Below are 8,046 nucleotides of genomic sequence, written 5' to 3'. Positions count from 1 at the left end.
GATTACTGCCCAACCCAGGTACCACGCTAGACAGGCTGGCACTCCACTGATCTCACAGGATGTCTGTGAGCTTGCGATGAAGGCTATCCCAGTCCCCATGCTTGGGGAGACCCGGGAGCCCCGCAGCTGCCCACAGCTGTCCGGCTGAACAATGCAGAGTCTGTCAGGTCTCCGGCTGAGCCTCTTTTAGAGGGTACTCGGGTTGCAGTGTTAACTGGAGGCATCTCAGCTGCTTCCTGCTCCTTGGGTCCCCGCACAGATTCCGAAGCAAAGACAATCCGCCCAGCTCCGTGTCCAATCACAACCCCAGAAGTTGGGGTTGGAGTACTGAAGAGCTTCATCACCATCACAGAGCAAGGAGACGAACTTCCTAGGCCGGAAGGGGTTCCCAGGGTCAAGGGCGCCCGGGTCTCTTCCTCCAGGCACAGAGGCAGAAGCGTGGCTCAGTTTCCAGAAATCTTTGGATGCTTTTGTGGCCTCCTAGGTCACTCTTTCAGAATTTAATCACTGACAACCACCCTCCCCATAGTCAAACTATTTGCACAAACTACCTGTTCTACTGACACTAGTTCAACCCTCCACATCGGCAAGACGTAGCCTCCTGCCTGTCTCCCGAGCTCAACTCTGCCCCTTCACTACCAAGCGCGGCAAATGCTGTCCCCCAAGCATGCCCACCTGCCCCCATTTCCACAACACCTCTAGTCCTTCTCTGGGCTTCAGGTCTCCAGTGTAAGACTTATCTTCTCCCCAGAACTGCTGTGAGTGATGCCGGGAGACTCTAGCTAGTCTGTTCATCCCCATGGTTCTTTCTCTGCTGCTTCCTCAACGCTAAGTGCTTACTTGATAATTTTTGCCAATGCACTCAGCTTCGCGATATCTTCTCTCAGTTTTGTTTTCATGCTCATGTCAGTGTCTGTCCCACCCACTCATAAACCGGGAGCCCCTCTGGAGTACAGATCAGTTCTCCTCCTTCCCCTCTGAACTGTCGTCTGTGTTCACATTTCTGACTATTGACCCTCAGGAAGTTCCACCTGAGAGCTACCCTCTGACTACCGTTCAAGCCCATTTCCTGTTGGGTTGGGGCCTGGAAATATGACAAGGTTTTGGCTGGCTGCCCACAGACTGGCTGGTTCCCAAGGCCAATTTGGGGAGATGAAGGCGAAAATGACTCTTTTGACATAAATAGTGTTTCAGAACGCACCAGCATGGAAACAATGGCCTTCCTGCACCCCATTCACGCTAGCCCTCTTCCTCACACCAAACATCCTGGCCTGCCAAGACGGCCGTGCTCCTACGGCATCCTGGAGGGAATATTACTCAGGGCAGTTGGCCCCTGGGACGTGTGGAAGGGAAGAGGCTAGGCAGGGGGCACGCAGAGGACCAGCAAAGGCGAGACACAAGCCAGGTGTCCAGCTCCACCTTCTGCTGCCTCCACAAACAGGGGTTGCTTTAGGGCTTGTCTTGAGTCTAAACGAAAAACAAGTTGGAGCAGAGATGAGGGGTAGGGTTTGCAGAGCAGAGTTTATAGGCGCTTGCGTGTTCTCAGTGGCTCCCTCCTCACACATTCCTCTGCATTTTTCCTTTTATTAACGTGGCGTCTTTCCCAGGCCACTTTATGGAACCGTGTGTGTTTTTACTTATGCCCTGATTGGGTTTGATCGCGTCTCTCCCTCTGAAGAACCTTCAGATCTTGTTCAAGTCCTCCCCGCGGGCCCTGCAAGGACGCGCTGGTCACCGTGGGATCCTGGGCTGACCTCTCCAACAAACGCCAAGGGCTCCGCTGTGTTTTTGATGACACCGGACACTTTCCCGCAGGAGGGTCACACCTCACTTGGACCCGAAATGATACAGCCCAGTCTGACGACTCACCCAAATCTGAAATGACTTCTGGCTCTTGCCCTAAAAATCAAATCTGCCTCAGACGAGGAAGAGGAAGATTTACCACAATGAAGATTTTCCAAGGAATGTGCTCTAAGCCCTGAAGGCCATTGCCAGAGAGCAGATCTGATAGAACACAGCTTTCCAAGGACCTGTTTCAAAGCATGGCCCGCATTTCTGGACAAACTTAGGCGTGTTTATTTAAAAAGACACTTGTCAGGGCTTCCCTGGTGGCGCAGTGGTTGAGAGTCCGCCTGCCGATGCAGGGGACGCGGGTTCGTGCCCCGGTCAGGGAAGATCCCACATGCCGCGGAGCGGCTGGGCCCGTGAGCCATGGCCGCTGAGCCTGCGCGTCCGGAGCCTGTGCTCCGCAACGGGAGAGGCCACGACAGTGAGAGGCCCGCGTACTGCAAAAAAAAAAAAAAAGACACTTGTTAGTTTCAGGAACTCTGCTCTTCGCCTTTTCCTCTTTGGACCATCAGTTCCAAGAGGACCAAGACCAAGGTCTGAAGTTGACCTACTCCCTTTGAGCTCTGTTTTATCAGTGTTTCCCCATAGTGGTCTCCTGGTGTCTGGAAGACATTCTGTTTTGCTGAGACCTGAAGCAGCAGGCAGGATGGCCAGCCCGTGATCTTTGAAAACTTACTTGCCCCCTTGGAGCTGCATTTTCTTCCTCTGTGAAATGAGGGAAGTGATGCATTCTCTGGAGGGTTGTGAGAATTAAATGAACTAATGTTTGTAAGAGGCCTGGCACTTTGGAGGCATTCAGCAAATGGTAGGGACTTTTGTTACGAAGGAGGTAGGGACCTCTTCCTGAGAATCTGCTTTTGTTCCCTAAACCCTCCCCTTATTCGTCCTGGCCATCTCCTGTCCCTCTCCCGTTGCAGCAGTCCTTCCTGAGATGTCTATATACAATATCAAGCTCCTTGCTACGTTCTCAACGGCAAGCATCTCCGAGTCCTTTGGGAAATGTAGTTCTGAGATGGTTTTCCTGTTGTCAGCAGGCTCTGGAATAGGCATTGGCCCAACAAGGCTTGATGTGGGAATCTTTCACAGGTACCGCTCATCTGGCTGGCAGATGTAGCTTTGCTGCAAGATATAGCTGTGTCTTCCAGATGGGAGGTTGCCTGGGAGTCCTGAGGTGGGACTGGTCTCTCTCTGCTTGGAGCCACTGTGGGGCATACTCTCGGGTCTGTCACTCTCCTCCAAACCCCCAAGTCCTTGAACCAACTTAGATGGAGCTGATTGTATCTTTGTCCCTCAAACCCACATTCCAGCAATCAGCTGACCATCTCCCCATCTCTCCACCACCCCTACCTTCCCCCAACACACACACACACACACACACACACACACACACACACACACACACTGGTATTTCCAGGGGAGAGGAGAGTAATACTGGGTAACAGCAGAGGGTACACTGGATGTTTCTCCACCAGGTAGAGTTATATTCATTCCAACATTCTCTAGGAGGTGAAACAGGATACAGAGGGCTTCTCAGGTGAGGGTCCGCACAACAGAGGAGCTTTTTTCCTGAAGGAAGATGGGGGAGGGAGTAGGGGCCTGTGGCCCAGTTCTCCTCCCCACTAACCTGACACTGCAAGGCAGTGGTCCCAAATGCTCCACTCCCAGAGTCCCACCTCTGCCCTGACAGGGTGGGAATGCACCTTGCCCATTGGCAGTTGTGGTCCAGCCTTATCTGAGTTGGGCTTGTTTGGGGACTTTTATGCTAAAATGCTCCCTTCCTCTTCTGGTCAAAGCACTTTGGGTCACAAGGGGCAGAAACCCATTCACATATAAAAAGTGGATAAAGGGACAGCTATTGGAGGACAAAGAGATTCCAAATAAGTGAAGTACCAGGCCTCATAGCTACAGAGTCTCCTGTCTCAACTTTTCTGTGTGTTACTTGGTTTGCCCTTGGTGTCACCAGATGGTCCTGACTCAAGTCCTGATTGAACGAGAAGTTTTAGTCCAGCCCCTCCAACTAAATGGCTGCAGAGTCTGTGCTTTTTTCTTTCAAACTCTTAAAAAGAAAAACAGATTGGCTGTGCTTCCGCCACAGTACCGGCTGGCCTTGGGCATTTACTGCTGGTCGAATGAGCCGTGGCTGAGGGGTGGAACAGGAGGCACAAAACATGTACAAGGGCAGCAGAAGCTGAACATGCAGAAACAACTCTCTGAGAAGCAGACACATCCCTCCCGAGGTGTGTCTAACCCCCCATGTTGTTCTGGGGTTCATGGAGGGACGGGTAACATTCATCCTCAGAGAATCCAACCATCTCAGGAGTGGATCTCGAAAGCTGGCGGGCAGGACCGCCACGGAAGAACTGTCACCTCCCCAGCGCTCTGGGGACAGGGTGACATTTCTCAACAGAGGGACACGTAAGATGGCGTCTTGTGAAAATAGCACTGGATGGGGAGCTGAGAGCTCCTGTTTTTTTTTTTATATATAAATTTATTTATTTATTTTTGGCTGCGTTGGGTCTTCATTGCTGCGCGCGGGCTTTCTCTAGGCGCGCAGGCTTCAGTAGTTGTGGCTCGCAGGCTCTAGAGTGCAGGCTCAATACTTGTGGCCCACGGGCCCAGCCGCTCCACGGCATGTGGGATCCTCCCGGACCAGGGCTCGAACCCGTGTCCCCTGCATCGGCAGGCGGACCCCCAACCACTGCGCCACCAGGGAAGCCCAAGAGCCCCTGTTTCTGATTCCAGCTCTGCCGCTGGCCCATGGAGCGGCCTCGGGAAAATAGCCTTCACCCTCTGGGTCTTAGATTCTCCAGAAATTAAAAAATAATAATAATACTACTAATAATAAATTTACAGTGTTGAGTTAAATAATCTTCAAGGCCCTTGACAACCCCTAAGAATTCCTTACCCGACCCCGGCCCCAGCAATTTCCCAGAATGGAGCTCTCTGACCCGTGACTTTGGTGGGGTCTTTGCCAGCCACCTCTCTGTCATGACAAACCACCCATCCCTGGTGACTAGTCCTTGCCAGAAACTTCCCAGCCTGGCCCTGCAATCATCCAAGAAAACCCAGGCAGGGCGTCACGTGGAGTAGGGTCAGGAATCCTCATTTCAAGAAATTTATTTCTGCGCTTTGGAGAAACTCAGGACAGGACCTGAGCTTTTGTTCTCTGACCTCGCCAAGGAGGACCGGTGAGGACTCCTCTAAAGGAAGGTGTCCCAGCTGGGTCATCGGGGCCTGTGAGGCCAGAGGGAGCTGTAGGAGAGGGTCAGCAAAAGCTGCAGAGGGCAAGGACTGTAAGTCACATGGAGTCGGAGAGGGAGAGCAGAAAATGTGGCTGGGTCCCAGCGGAAGAATGCAAGGGCAATTGGTTGTGCCTTTGGGCAGGAAGCAAATTACATTCAGAGAATATGAAAATGCCGCACTAGTCAGCACCTGCTCATTTGGGAGCCAGCAGGCCTGTGGCATCCGAGCATGAGCCTGGCTTTGGGTCTCCCCGGGGGAGGAAATACAGTACATTGAGATCCACTCAAGTGTTGAAAGAGGCCCTGGTCCTAAGTGCGGGGGAGAGAAGGAAGGTGCCCTCAGCCTCCATTGCTCCTTCCTGGCCCCAGATGGTCGGTTACACACCCCCTAGCCCCCAGTCCCAGGCAGATGGCTGCAAATTCTACAGGGGCCTCTGAGCATTCCCTTGGCTAATAGCCACATTCCAGAGCAGCATATGTTTCATCTCAAGCCCACAAGGTTTGCACTTGCAAGTGGAGCCAAAGAGAAAACCTTGGCCGGGCTGCACATGTCTTTGGAGAGGTGGGGATGCGGGAGGCCAGCAAGGAGGTGGGAGCTGTCATGTCCAAGAATATCTGAGTGAATGCAAAGCTAGGTCCAACATCGGCGACACCCTCCTTCCTAACTCAAAACTCCTCCAGGCACCTACCCAGGAGCCTGAGCGGCAGAGCCACGCCTCCAGCCTCATCCAAGTGCCTCTCACGTGCCTGCACATTCCACCAACCTCTGGTTCCAGTTCTGCACCTTTGTCTCAACTCCTGCCCCTCCTGAATCCAGGGTTCATAGTGCCTGGCTGTGTGGAGTGAGGAAGAAAAGAGGGTGCATCCTGATCTCTCTCTGTCCCTTAAAAAATGCCTGGACCTGACCTTCCCTTGCCCCATCTCTCTGCTCTGAAGGGTGAGCTCCCCTGGCCTTCAGCTGCTGAAAGACACAAAGTCTGGAGGAGGATTCAGGAAGGATCCAGAGTTGGATGGAAAGAGACAGGAGGAGGAGATGGGGGGGCGGGGGGAGGGGGGAGAGAAGAGGTCAGATGGGGGCTGAAGCCCGGAAGGGACTATAGAGGGCTTCGGGCTGGAAAAAGAGAGGCAGGGGTCTCCTCTGGTGGGGGGGAAGGAGGGGGAGGGACAGGGGTCCTCCGGGGTTCTGCTCTGTGGTAAGCCAAGGGATTTCTGACAGCAAAGTAAACTGTGGCGTGCTGAGTTTACCCAGCTCCAATAAGCAGTGTTTGGAGTGTTTAATGTTTCCTTCCCACTGAACTAGCTGACAAGCACTGAACTGCAGCCAGCCCTTGCAGTCTTTTGGGAAGGTAGAGTGTGGGGAGGTAAGGAGAGGGCTGTCAGCAAAGCCAGGGTCCCTGACACAACCCAGGAGGGGAGACATGGGTGGAAACTGGGAAGTCCAGCTAACACACACAGTCCCAAAGTTCCCCATCAAGGAGAAAAAAAGAACCCAAACTACAAGTCACCCCCTTCATCCCACCTTCTCTCCACATCAGTCCCAGCCTGGCCCGCACACGCAGCCCTCCTGCCCTTTACATGGCCCGTTTTTCTCATTGTACTCTCTGTATTAAATGTTTGCCTAGGGGGGTACAGTGTCAAACAGCCGTGCATATGCGGACAGAGGCAGAGGGCACACAGACCACAAAATAAATCAGGACGACACCAGAGCTCAGCGCCCAAGAACAAAGTAAACTAACCCTGGCATGATGCCCAGTACAACGTGCCAGTGGGTTTTGTGCTAAGTATGGATGGATGGGTGGAAATATTAGGGAAAGATAGCTCTACCTTTCTTCAATCCAGGGAGGCTCCTGGGGAGAAACTGGCTTCTGAAAGGCCCTTACAATGAAACGGAGGAGAAAAGTTCAGACAGAAAGCCATTTCAGGGAGTAGAATGAACAGAAGCATAAAGTAGTAGGTAAGAGAACCAGGTGGTGCATCCAGAAAGTGAGTACACACAAGGGCAGGGACCAGGTTAGGAGAAGGAGGAGGTGGGGAAGGACAGAGTGAGCTGTGGGCACAGAGCCAGGAGCTGGTCCCAGCACAGTAGCAAAGGGTTCGTCCTCTGCAGTCCTGGGCTGCCGTTGCCCTCTTCCCATCCCACATGCAGGGAATTAGAGGTCACTCTGGACCTCTAGAGCAAAGAGAGGTGGACAAGTGATGGGGAAGAGGGAGGGACCCATGGCACCAAGACACAGCCCAGGCTGGGGTCCAGGATGTGTGATCCCCATTGAGCTGTGGGCATGGAGCAGGGGATGGGGCCATGTTATAAGGGCAGGCACAGCAAGGCACGGAGCAGCCTGGGCCAGTAAGGTTAGAAAGACAAAAAGCAGGAAGTTGTTCACTGCTCTGGAGAAGGGGACCAGAGAGAGTGTGAGGATGCAGGTTGGGGTAACAATGGTGTGTATGGTGTGTAAATGTGACACAGCTGCCAGGATAATTGTGCATCGACTCAGTCTAACTTAACTCAGACTCCTGAGTTACAACTCGTTCTCCTGTGCAAAAGTTCATTTGGGTTTTGCCACAAGATGTTATGGAAAACCCAAACGAAATTTTTGGCCAACCCAATATTTTAAAATACCCCCCTGAAAGCAGAGAGGAGGGGTAGATTAGTAGCTTCAGATGGGCTCCAAGGAACACAGGGAGCTCCTGGGAAGCCAGCAGAGGGCGGGGAGAGGAAGGGGGGAGGTGGTGGGAGGGAAGATGCTCACAGCTGGCAGGGCCCCCTTCCAACTCCCCATCTCAACCAGAGCAGCTCCACATTATCTGCTGGATTTGTTTACTTTTATGTAAGATTTCCTTGAAAGAAAGGCTTACCATTGCAAGCCTGTAAAAGAAGAGTTTGAAAACCACTAAGGTATAATTTCTCTTGGGAGTTCCTACCTGCTATAAGAACTGTGATTCGTTTTTTTTTTTTTTT

The sequence above is a fragment of the Monodon monoceros genome, unplaced genomic scaffold (genome assembly GCF_005190385.1).
Source record: "Monodon monoceros isolate NGI ecotype Baffin Bay Population unplaced genomic scaffold, NGI_Narwhal_1 Super_Scaffold_7, whole genome shotgun sequence".
NCBI classification, from domain to species: Eukaryota; Metazoa; Chordata; class Mammalia; order Artiodactyla; family Monodontidae; genus Monodon; species Monodon monoceros.
The sequence above is the reverse complement of the archived record's forward strand: the minus strand, read 5'-3'. Positions refer to the sequence as shown.